General features: G+C 43.7%; 1 protein-coding gene across 2 annotated transcripts in view; it reads left to right on the top strand.

The window, feature by feature from the left end:
• The window catches only part of MAF (MAF bZIP transcription factor), a 362,167-nt gene that overhangs the window by 121,055 nt on the left and 227,928 nt on the right, over positions 1 to 13,184 (top strand). The gene's annotated exons all lie outside the window — the stretch shown is intronic.

Here is a 13,184-nt window from a genome sequence, read left to right on the forward strand (position 1 = left end):
TTATAGCTTCCACTTTGCTAGAGTGGAAATTGAAGATCAGAGAGATTAAGTCAGTTGGCCAAGGCTACACAGCTAGTGACAGTGGCATCGAAACGTAAACAACCGTCCGTCTGAGTAAAAGATAAGAACACTAGGGCCTCCCTGGTGGCGCGGTGGTGGAGAGTCCGCCTGCCGATGCAGGGGACGCGGGTTCGTGCCCCGGTCCGGGAGGATCCCACATGCCGCAGAGCGGCTGGGCCCGTGAGCCATGGCCGCTGAGCCTGCGCGTCCGGAGCCTGTGCTCCGCAACGGGAGAGGCCACAGCAGTGAGAGGCCCACGTACCACGGTGGCGCAGTGGTTGAGAGTCCGCCTGCCGATGCAGGGGACACGGGTTCGTGCCCCGGTCCGGGAGGATCCCACATGCCGCAGAGCGGCTGGGCCCGTGAGCCATGGCCGCTGAGCCTGCGCGTCCGGAGCCTGTGCTCCGCAACGGGGGAGGCCGCAACAGTGAGAGGCCCGCGTACCGCAAAAAAAAAAAAAAAAAAAAAAAAAAAAAAAAAGAATACTTGTTTTCAAGTATGTTTTTCAGACCTGTTCTGCGATCGGTTCTTCATCCATATAGTTACTGAAAACACATAAAACGTTCGGCCCCTGTGGAATGATTCTAAGGGCTTTCTCCCTGGTGGCTGTGGATCATTCAGTCAGCATCTGTGGGATTTGAATGGTTGGTTATCCAGCTACAAATTCACTTAAAATGACTATGAACTGGGCCACATTTCTCCTTGCTAAGATTTTGTCCCATGCCTTTTAAGCCATTTCTACACAATTTCCTTCAACTCCCATTCTATTAGTCCTTTATAAAAGTCCTTGCTCTTGGGCTTCCCTGGTGGCGCAGTGGTTGAGAGTCCACCTGCCGACGCAGGGGACATAGGTTCGTGCCCCGGTCCGGGAAGATCCCACATGCCGCGGAGCGGCTGGGACCGTGAGCCATGGCCTCTGGGCCTGCGTGTCTGGAGCCTGTGCTCTGCAGTGGGAGAGGCCGCGGCAGTGAGAGGCCTGTGTACCGCAAAAAAAAAAAAAAAAAAAAAAATGTCCTTGTCCTTAACTCAAGCCGTAGTGGCAACTGGGTCCTTTCTTGGAGTACTTACTATCTTCAGTAACCTGTTCCTGAATTTGCTGGAAATCAAGGTCAAGAGCTAGCCTACTTCTGGGAATGCATCTTGACCCTTTTAGAAACCAAGGACATTTTCCTATGACCTGTCACGTATCTGGTTTTTAACTGCCTGCTATTGGCAGTATTCAGTGATGCTATCTACCATGTGCCCTGCGGAGCTACACTTATTTTAGAGCAAAATTTCCAAAATGTCAGCCTTGGGCTGAGGCTACTCTGCAGGTGAGTATTCTTTGGGTCTGCATGGCATTTTGAAAAACTTCTGAATTCTATGCCAGCATTTAAAAATCTGGGCAACTCAAGTATAAAATCACGGAGGGTCTGGTTTGCCTGGCAAAATGTGACGATGGGACAGCCCTGTTCTGTATCAGCGGTGGGCCCCGGCTCACTGGTCCTCTTACTTAGTATCACGAGGCCACATCTACACCCAGTTTATAATTTACCTGCCTGGTCCCAGTAGCCATCTGAGTCATCCCCCCAGGTGTATGCATTCACCCTGTATTCTTCCAAAATTAATGCTTAATTCATTCTTCACAATGCAGGCTTGATCCTTTGCAGCTTTAGATCTCATTCCTTAGGGGAGAAGGTGCAAGCAAAGTACGAGGAGAGAACTTCTGCTTTCTTGCTGTCATCTGTTCGAATTGCATCATCTGTTCCCAATCCCTTCCTTTTCCTTCTTGCTCCAAACATAGCTCAAGAAGCCCTTTTTCTCGTCCTTAGCAATTTCTTGCAAGCCTCAGCTCTTTCTAGGGTTTTGTCTCCTCACACGCTTCTTAGGGATGCAGTGTCAGTTCACATTTGTTTTAGGGTGGGATGATGCATCATAGAACGACACATCTGCAAAACAACTAAATTAGAAATAGAACCACGTTTCCAAGTTCACGGTGGGATCTATCGCGTCAAAAAAAAAGTGAATGCCGTTTAGAAAAAAAATCTTAATAAACAAATGTTAAGAAATGTTCAAAAAAAGAGGCCTAAGGTGTTTGAGAAATTCATGTTTTTACACATCCACTGCCAATTTAGGTGTCCTATCCTGGCTTGTGGAAGGTCCAGGCAGGGTTTGACTTGACCAAGGATTTGACTGTATGTCAAACTTAGTCTTAATTGGAGCCTTAAACAGGTGCAATTCCAGTTTCCATAATGCATGGGGCCCAGTGAGTATATTTGGTGTGGTAGCCAGAGAAGGTTGATGTTGCCTGCCGTGCAGGTCTGCCATAATTCATAGAAGACATGGAATTTTCCAATCAAATTGTCATTGGATGTTAATGATATCTGCACCTGCTGTCTTCAAACAGGGCTGGAAGGAGGCCTTTCAGGGCGTCAAGCTAAGTGGGCATTTAAAAAGAGCAGCAAGAGTGATCTTATTAAAATGTAAATTCAGATCAGATCTTCACTTTCCTTAAAAGTATCCAGGGGCTTCCCTGGTGGCGCAGTGGTTGAGAGTCTGCCTGTCGATGCAGGGGACATGGGTTCGTGCCCTGGTCTGGGAAGATCCCACATGCCGCAGAGCGGCTGGGCCCGTGAGCCATGGCCGCTGAGCCTTCGCGCCTGGAGCCTGTGCTCCGCAACGGGAGAGGCCACAGCAGTGAGAGGCCCGCGTACCGCAAAAAAAAAAAAAAAAAAAAAAAAGTATCCAGTACCTTCCACTGCCTGTAGATGAAAGTCCAGCTCCTTACCACAGCCCGTGGCCCTGTGTGAGCCAGCTCTGGCTGCTTCTCCAAGCCCCTCTCTGGCCACTGCTGCCTGATCTTTTCTTTCTATCCCAAGGGCCCTTCTCTGTGTCCTCTAAACAGGCCAAGCTCCCTCCCCCTTTACGTCTTTGCATTAGCTGTCCCCTCTTGCTGGGATGGCTTTCTTCCCCATCCTTGTGGGGCTGCCATTCTCATTGCACTGAAGACCCCAGTGACTAAAATATTCTCTCCCTGGAGTGGGCCTTCTCTGAGCACCCTGATTAAAACAGCCCTGCCTTCTGCCACTCTCTAATCCCTTGCCCTGATGTATGTGTCCTCATAACACTAAGCAAGACCCTAAAATACATATTTCTATTTTACTTATTATATTGCTTATTATATACCTCTCCCATAAGAACAGAAACCTAATAGAGGCAATGTATTGGTCTGTCTTGTTTGCTTCTATATCTGTAGCACCTAAAATAGTGCCTGGCATTTAGTAGGTGCTCAGTAAACATGTGTTATAGGTCCAAAGGCAAGTAAGCATGGATGTCTAGAGGAAATGAATTATTATTACGTCTACAGTACACAAAATCTGCTTTGTGCTGGGTTGTGTGTGTGTGTGTATGTGGCCATGCTTTATGTGTGTATGTATTGTGTATGTGCACTCTTTCAGCTTTTTGGGGTATAACTGACAAATAGAAATTGTGTATATTTCAAGTGTACCACTTGATTCTTTGATGATCTGATATAACTTACGCATTGTGAAATGTTCTCCACAATCAAGCTAGTTAACACATGCATCACCTCACATAGTTCCCTTTCTTGTGTGTGTGGTAAGAACATATAATCTATCCTCTTAGCAACATTTTAGTATACAATGCAGTATTAGCCCTATAATCATTCTGCTGTCCAGTAGGTCTCCAGAACTTCTGCATCCTGTGTAACTGAAACTTTGTACCCTTTAACCAACATCTCCCCATTTCCCCCACCACCCAACCCCTGACAACCACCGTTCTACTCTTGGATTTTGTGAGTTCAAGTATTTTAGATTCCACCTATAAGCGAGATCGTGCAGTATTCGTCTTCATTTATTTCACTTAGATAATGTCTTCAGGTTCATCCATGTTCTTGCAATGTCAGGATTTCCTTCTTTTTTAAGGCTGAATAATATTCCATTGTATGTATACACCACGTTTTCTTTATCCATTCATCCATCGATGGATGCTTAGATTGTTTCCAAGTCCTGGGTACTGTGAATAATGCTGCAGTGAATAAAGGAGTGCAGATAACCTCTTCAAGATACTGATTTCATTTTCTCGGGGTATATTCCCAGGAGTGGGATTGCTGGATCATATGGCAGTTCTATTTTTAATTCTTTGAGGAACCTCCATACTGTCTTCCATGATGGATATACTGATCTACATTTTCTCGGGGTATATTCCCAGGAGTGGGATTGCTGGATCATATGGCAGTTCTATTTTTAATTCTTTGAGGAACCTCCATACTGTCTTCCATGATGGATATACTGATCTACATTTTCTCGGGGTATATTCCCAGGAGTGGGATTGCTGGATCATATGGCAGTTCTATTTTTAATTCTTTGAGGAACCTCCATACTGTCTTCCATGATGGATATACTGATTTACATTTTCACCACCAGTGTACAAGGGCTCTTTTTTCTCCATATCTTCACCAATACTTGTTATCTTCTGTCATTTTGATAATAGCCATCTTAATAGGGTGAGGTAATATCTCACTGTGGTTTTGATTTGCATTTCCCTGATGATTAGTGATTTGGAGCACCTTTTCATAAACCTGCTGGCCATTTGTATTTCTTCTTTGGAGAAATGTTTATTCAGGTCTCTTGACCATTTTTAATTTTAATTTAATTTAATTTTTTTTGCTATGGAGTTGAGTTTCTTATATACTTTAGATACCAACCACTTATCAGATACATGGTTTTCAAATATTTTCTCCCATTCCATAAGTTGCCTTTTCTCTCTGTTGATTGTTTCCTTTGCTGTGCAGAAGCTTTTTACTTTGTTGCAATCCCACTTGCCTATTTTTGCTTTTATTGCCTGTGCTTTTGGTATCATATCTAAAAAATCATTGCCCAGATCAGTGTCAGGAAGGGACACTGTCAGTGTCCTTATGTTTTCTTCTAGTAGTTTTATGGTTTCAGGTCTTACGTTTAAATCTTTACGCCATTTTAAGTCAGTTGTTGTGTACGGTGGAAGGTAAGGGTCCAATTTCATTCCTCTGCATGTGGCTATCCAGTTTTCCTCGCGCCATCTATTAAAGAGATTGTCCTTTCCCCATTGTGTGTTCTTGTTCTTAGCACCCTCTTCAAAGATCAGTCAACTGTTTTTGCGTGTGCATGCATTCTTTTTTTCAATTTTTTGGCTGCAATGGGTCTTCATTGCGGCATGCGGTATGTTCGTTGAGGCGTGCGGGATCTTTCATTGCAGCGCGCGGGCTTCTCTCTAGCTGTGGTGCACAGGCTTCAGGGCATGTGGGCTCTGTAGTTTGCAGCACGTGGCCTCTCTCGTTGAGGCGCGTGAGCTCAGTAGTTGCGGCACGGGAGGCGCGCGAGCTCAGTAGTTGTGGCGTGTGGGCTTAGTTGCCCCGTGGCATGTGGGATCTTAGTTCCCTGACCAGGGGTCGAACCCTCATCCCCTGCATTGTAAAGCGGATTCTTTACCACTGAACCACCAGGGAAGTCCCTGCATGCACTCTTAACAAGATGTGAGCCTGGAGAGGAAATCAGAGGCCACACCAGGAGGGAGTTGCTAGCTGGGGTAAGAAGTTTAGACTTTAAACACAGAGAAATGGGGAGGATTTCTAAACTCATAATACAGTTGTTCATATCGAGGGCTCTGCAGTCCAATGGCTGCTGGTACTCCCGTCTTATTTACCACTTTGTGACCTTGAGTAAGTTACTCACCCTGTTAAATTCAGTCTCAGTTTCTTCACCTGAAAATGGGAATAATAAAATTGCCTCCCTCATAGAATCGTTAGGAAGAAATGAAATGTATGCCGAGTATTTTTGTACTGTGCCTGATGCAGAGTAAGGGATCAGTCAGTGTTGGCCTTTCTTGCTGTTGTCATGATTATCTTCCCAAGACTGAGATGAACCAGAGAATTTGTTTGGGGAGGAGTTGCTGATAGATTTGGATTGGCAGGGTGCAGATAGGGGAAGTGGAGGGAGCCAGGTGTTAGCTCTCTCTTTTTTTTTTTAATTGAAGTATAGTTGATTTACAATGTTGTGTTAATTTCTGCTATACAGCAAAGTGATTCAGTTACATTTTTTTAGATTCTTTTCCATTATGGTTTATCACAGGATATTGAATATAGTTCCCTGTGCTCTACAGTAGGACCTTTCTGTTTATCCATTCTATATATAGTGGTTTGCATCTGCTAACCCCAAACTCCCACTCCATCCCTCCCCTACCCTCCCTCCCCCTTGGCAACCACAAGTGTGTTCTCTATGATTCTGTTTCTGTTTCATAGATAGGTTCATTTGTGTCATATTTTAGATTCCACATATAAGTGATATCATATGATAGTTGTCTTTCTCTGTCTGACTTACTTCACTTAGTATGATAATCTAGGTCCATCCATGTTGCTACAAATAGCATTATTTCATTCTTTTTTATGGCTGAGTAGTATTCCATTGTATATCAGTACCACATCTTTATTCATTCATCTGTCGGTGGACAGGTGCTGTCTGCTGCACAGAAAGTAAAGCCTCTATTTTGAGTGCAGCTCGGGGGGCGGGGGGGAGCCTGAGGTCCCCTGTAAGGGGTGACAGGTGCCTTCTCATAAACCAGAGCTACACATTGGACTCTGCTCTTTAAGTCATTCAACCGCTTATTAGACAGCTAGAAAAACAGCCCAAAAAAGCATAGTCGGGCTGGTTTTGCTAAAAAGAAATCAGGTCACCCAGTCCATGGGGTGAAAGAACGTATAACACTGGACAAAGTGGGGAGGGACTTGCTTACCTAGGGATCGTCTCCATTTTCCTGGACTCTTTCCAGACTGACCACATGGACGCACGTGTTCCCTCTCCTTTCCCCAGATAGTAACCACATGGACACAACTGCCCTCTCCTCTTTCCCCAAATAGTGCCTGTGGCAGAGACTGCCATGCCCTCAACAAATCCTAGTCCTCTTCCTCCTGGGCACGTAGTAGACTACATTTCCCAGCACCCTTTGCAGTTAAATGCACTATGTGACCATGTTCAGGACAGTGGAAGAAAGGGGGGTGGTAAAGACCCTTTCTGACCCGGCACATGAAGACCTCCTGTGATTTCCTTCATGACCCTTTTGTCCCATCTGCTGGCGAATTGAGGTGGTCCAAGGACCTGGAGGAGTGTGGAGCCACAGGATGGAAGGAGCCTGGGTCCCCGAGCCACCCTTAGAGGAGAGCTGCCCCAGCGACACAGGGAGACCAGAAACACCCACCTTGAACTGTCCTGTGAGCAAGAAATAAACTTTGTTGTGTTAAGCCACAAAATTTGGGGGCTGCTTGTTATACCAGCTAACACATCCTAACTAAATATACCACCCTTTAGAAAGTATCATGTGAGTGCTCAATGACATATATTCTTTAGCCAGCTACATTCTAAGAATGGATGAGTGACATTTGAAATAGATATACATTAACTCTAATCTTTAGAAAGCCTGCTGATATCATTAGTATTATGCCTACTTTGCAGACAAAGAATCAGAGGCTCCTAAAGTTCACACATATATGTCAGAGCCTATGTTTGTGGCACCAAATTCCACATTCTTTCCTCTGTGCCTCTAAGTGTGCTAAGTAGTAAGAATCCAGGGAGACAAAGGAAATTTGTAGAGCTGAAGAAAAGAGAAAGAACGTAAAAGGAAGAAAAAAATATTTTTATATATTTTAACATCGGTCATCTAAATATTGGCAATAGAGAAATGGAAAATGTGAGGAGAGGGACATTCGCAATAAAAATGAAAACTTTGGAAGACTTTGGGATAAAGTTAGCAATAAATATAAAGGAAAATTTATTACAGTTTTTAAAAGTTTAAAAATTAATCTTGGAGAAACATTTCAAGGCCCTGAATGGGGAGATTCAAAAGACATCAACACTACCCCAGATTCAACTGCACATCCAGGGGAACTTCAGTCAAGATCCTAAATGATTGTTTTAAATGACAAGTTGAATCCATACATCATAGGGAAGAAGCAATATGCAGAAGAGCCAACAGGTTAAAAAAAACCAAACCTAACTGATAGGGAGAGGGAAAGGATTATTGGCCTACTGTATTGGATATGAGAATACTTTCCTTAACATATGGTGATGTTGCACAAATGGACAAATAGTGTTAATGAAACAGAGAATAGAGTTCTGGATTGGACAAGTTACATGCAAGAGTTTACTATATCATGAAGGTAGCATTTGAAATTAAGGGAAAAAGACATTATTTAATACATAACATTAGGACAAATAGCTATCCATTTTTTCTTAGTTTCCCACATAGCTTTTGTAGAAAAAAATACTTAAGGTATTTTCAGTCTTGGCGGAAGATCTTTCAAAGCTTAATGCCTAATGCTGGAAAAAGAAAAATAGATTGATAAGGTGAGTTACCCAGCACTATAATGCTTGCATTGTAAAAGACATACAAAGTTTAAAATATTAATGATAAACTGAGAAAATGTTAGCAACACTTTTGATAGAGTGTTAATATCCATCATATAAGAAGATCTATTATTAAGCAATAATAAAAAATCGGGCTTCCCTGGTGGCGCAGTGGTTGAGAGTCCGCCTGCCGATGCAGGGGACACGGGTTCGTGCCCAGGTCCGGGAAGATCCCACATGCTGCGGAGCGGCTGGGCCCGTGAGCCATGGCCGCTGAGCCTGCGCGTCCAGAGCCTGTGCTCTGCAACGGGAGAGGCCACAACAGTGAGAGGCCCCAACAGTGAGAGGCCCGCGTACCGCAAAAAAAAAATAATAATAAAATAAAATAATTTTAAAAAAGGGTATCTGAGCCCCGGCTCTGCCTCTAATTGGCTGAGCACAGTCTCCTATCCTGAACACTTGAAAAAAGAATGGTACCTACCTTACTGGGTAATAGGGAGAATTAAGATTAGACATATAAGGCACTTATAAATGCATAATTAAGCTTATGCACATGAAGCACTGATAAAACTCAGTAAATGTTAACTGCTGTTACAACATTCCACAACTCATTTTCTTCCCTGTAACGCTGGGAAAGAAAAACGAATGAACGTATATGTTTGTGTAAAAAACAAACAAGAGAAATCTTTTCCTGTGGCTTGTTTAGCATCTCCTCAAATTCTCCAGACAGTGAGACTTCCCCGGGGAGAAGCACTTCTCAATGACTCTAACCCAAGACAGTCCCCAAGTGAGAAGAGGACTAAACTCTCCCCTTTGACCTTTGGCTAATGCCAAGGGTCACACATGATCCTACGTGGTATTTTTTAACCAAGACACAAAGAGTAGCATAATGACAAATAATCTAAGAACATAAACATACCTATCATTTTTATCATTCATACCACTTTTTTTTTTTTTATCAAAAAGGCAATTCATGCTTATTGTTGGATTTTTGGAAAACTCAGAAAGGCTCCCAGAAGAGTGGAGTTTCACCTCGTCCACCTCCTCCAGCTGCCGTGATGCGTATCTTGGTTAACGTGGTCAAGTCAAATGGGCACCTATTGTGTAAGCTTGTTTTTCATGTCCTTATAAGTTGTAAATATTTCCCTATGTCGATAAATAGCTAAAACACATAAGAACACACTCTGTCATGAAATAAAGGAACTCGCTCTGGGGCAAAGTGGTTTCTGTCATTGGCAAAGCAGTCTTCTGTCGGTGACAGTGTGTGACAGGAGAGTTCCCTTGCGTTGTTCTTCCCAAAGATGCCCAGAGAGACAGGTGCGTTCTCATGACTAGGAGAGAAAGGAAAAGAGGTGTTCATGTTTCCCATTCCATCTAATCTTATAGCTAATTGAGAGGTTTTTAGGGAGAGAAGAGAGATGTGAGTTATGAGCTCTTTTTCTGCTATTTACCCCAGAATGTGATCACACATCAAGGGCACATACACACACACACACACACACACACACACGATTATAGATACCACAACCTTCATGATGTTCTCGGGATAATGGGATAACAAGCAATTTTTGTTTTCTTCTTTTGGATCATTCATATTTTAATTTTTTTTCCCTCATGAGCAGAGGACGAATAAGAATGTGGATTTCTTTATTTTATTTCTTTATTTTACTGAAGTATAGTTGATTTACAATGTTGTGTTTAATTACTGCTGTATATAGCAAAGTGATTCAGTTGTATATATATATACATTCCTTCTTTTTTTAATATTCTGTTCCATTATGCTTTCTCACAGGATATTGGATATAGTTCTCTGTGCTCTGTAGTAGGACCTTGTTGTTTATGTGATTGTGGATTTCTTTAAAATGATAAGAATATATCGCCGTCAACATTTCAGAATAACAAAATAATACGGCTTTCCTGGTACAACGGAGCCACCCTCTTTACATATGGTGGGAGGTAGCTGTGGATAACGCTTGTCCTGATTTCCAGTTGTGGTGGCATTTCAGGCCCTGATGAAAGATACCGTGAGCTTCTTGGGGGTGCCTTGATCACTCAGGGGTGCCTGTCCCGTCACTACATATCAAGCTTAATCCTCATCTGAGGAGGACATCACCTAACTGATCCCATAATACGTCTGCCATCCCAGAGTCCCATTGTCCAAATCTTCCACCTTCTGGGGGAGGTACATACAAATGTATATGTACACATATATAATTTATTGGGTGGCTGGCTCATCAAGTATATTGGTTTTTCATAGCTCCACTATTGTCAGCATATTTCAGATTGGATTTGCTGCTGACATGGTTGAATGAAAAAATACTGACATGTTTCAGTATTGCACTTGACATTTTTAGTATTATTATTAGTGGTTTCATTCCATGTAGTGTCATTGTCCAAATGGGATCGTGCTCCAAAAAAAATCCAACTGCTGTTTGATTCTGAAGAGGTGCCTGGCTTTTGGGTGCTGTGCTTTATACCGCCCGTGGAGCTTCGAGGGAAGAGGTGTCAAACCATGGTGCAAATTGCTCGTGACACTTGTTGCCCAGAAAATTCCTGCAGAGCTAATTTGGAACTTATTTCTGGGAGAGATCTTTTCTTGAAGAGAAGGACCCTTTTCAACCTCATCCTAATTAACAAAGTGTCATCATGATTCTAAGCAGAATAATCCTGCTCTCTCCTTTCCAACGACCTTGACCATATCTGTCAGTCCTTGAACAGTCCTTGCAAACTTACATTTGACCCCAATTTCCTATAAGCCCTCACAGAATCACCAAGGCAAATACAGAAGCTCCAAGTTTATATATACATATTCCACAAACAAGGCTTTGCAGGAAGACATAAACAAAATGTATTTATTCTTCTATGCTACAAAGCACCAATGTTCGTTTGCATATAAATAGAGTCATTTCATATTCAAAGTTTAATTTTTAGCAAAATGTCCCAGAAAGAAGACTCCAGGAATAGGCCACCTCATGGAGAAGTAGAATTTGAGTTATTTCTTCATGAAGAGCTGTTTCTGAGGCGCTGGCTGCCAGGGTGTGACGAACTGGGTAGGCACATGTTCAGGTCACGTTGGAGAAGGTGACCAGCAAAGGGGGCCTCTGTCACCTGTTACTCAGCTTGAAGTTGTAAAGAACAGCTTTCTCCAATTGAGTTGACTTAGTAGCGAATCACCTTCTCCCCAGCCTTGAGCCCAGTTTAAAATGGAGCGTTTTGGGATAATCAGTGTTTGTTTATCAATCCACCAGCGTCCTCCAATGAGCGTCTCTTGAATGTAAGGGGATTCTTCTGGAATGTGTAGACCGCTCAGGCCCTAATTGCTCGGACCTGTTGAGAAAGAGACATGTTTATCTCTTGCTGGGTTGCTGTCAAAACAGAATGGGTGTATTTCTATCAGTGAAGTACTGCTCTGACAATTTGTCCCTGGAGATAAATGGCGTTTTCCATAGAGGCTTTAAGTAGGAGCCATAATGGGAGTGTATGGAACGGAGCTGAATAATTAGATCGTTCTCCATAAATCCTGCCGTGAAGTCATTCACACAGGACGATTTCCAGGGCTGTATGTTAGCACACAGCTGTATGCGGTGTGGACACAGCTGTGTTCTGTGAGGGATGATAGGTAAGTAAATCACAGATGATTGAGACATGGAGAGAACTTAACTCCGTGTTTTCCCCGTAGAATTTGTCTCCTTTGCCGGAGGAACACCCATATTAATTTGTTTTTATCGCTACAAATATGGTACTTACATATTTGTATGGTAGTAGCAGGAGCCGTCTTCACTTACTTGATTTGAATTCCATTTTTAAATGTAAATATATCAGATGCATCTTGTTTATGACAGGTGGGAATAAGAAACACCCCATTAAGACAGGTAAAACAGGTGTTTCTGGTCAATTTGAACGGCGTCTTCTTGAGGTGTGTTAGCTGGAGTACAAGAGGAGTTAAAGATATCTCATGCCTCCCATTTGTGCGTTTGTCGACCTTCTAAAATAATGTAGAAGTTTCTATATGTGTATACTACTCTACTGGATTTGGAGTTCCCTCAGGGCAAGGCCATGTTTTAGTTCCTATTGTATCCAGAGCACCTAACAGTTCACGGCAGATAATAAGGCAAAGAGCAGGGCTTTTAAAGTAAGTGCCATGTTTTTTAACCCCAGAGAGAAGCTCCCTTGAGCCTTGTATGTATAGTAGGCTTTTGTTCGATCAAGCCTCCCGAGATGGCTGTTGTCTTGCTCTCTGTACCTCCCCTGCTTCACCTACACTCTACTCACCTGACTGCCCTTCCTACACACTTGCCCCACCCGAGCTAGTGATTGTTCTAACCCTTAGATCAGAACGTCTCCGCCTATTAGCTTATTAAAAGGGCAGGGAGGGGCCTCGTGTCCCTCTGCTAGTTTCCCTGGTAACTGATGAGCCCACCTGATGTCAATTCCCCTTATAACCCGTAAGCTCGCCTGCCCCCGGGTAGCAAAGCCGGCCGCCATGTTCTCCCCGCGCTGTGCAGCACACGCTCCAGGACCTTGCTTCACACAGGTAAGCTCCCCCGACGTCTTTGTCGCTGATTCCGGGCTTTTTCTTCCGTCTTGAAGCTGGGCAAGCACAGGCCTTGCAGGCTGGCGGGGTGCAGCCCGACGGTGGGCAGAGCCAGCCTGGAGACCGAGGAAACGCCTGTGAGCGCCGAGATGTCGGGAATTCAGGAAGCGGCTGAGGGGGAATGGAACGTTGCTTGGCCGTCGACTAGCGTGGGGGGC

This window comes from Mesoplodon mirus (assembly GCF_964341445.2).
Source record: "Mesoplodon mirus genome assembly, chromosome: 19".
Lineage (NCBI taxonomy): Eukaryota > Metazoa > Chordata > Mammalia > Artiodactyla > Ziphiidae > Mesoplodon > Mesoplodon mirus.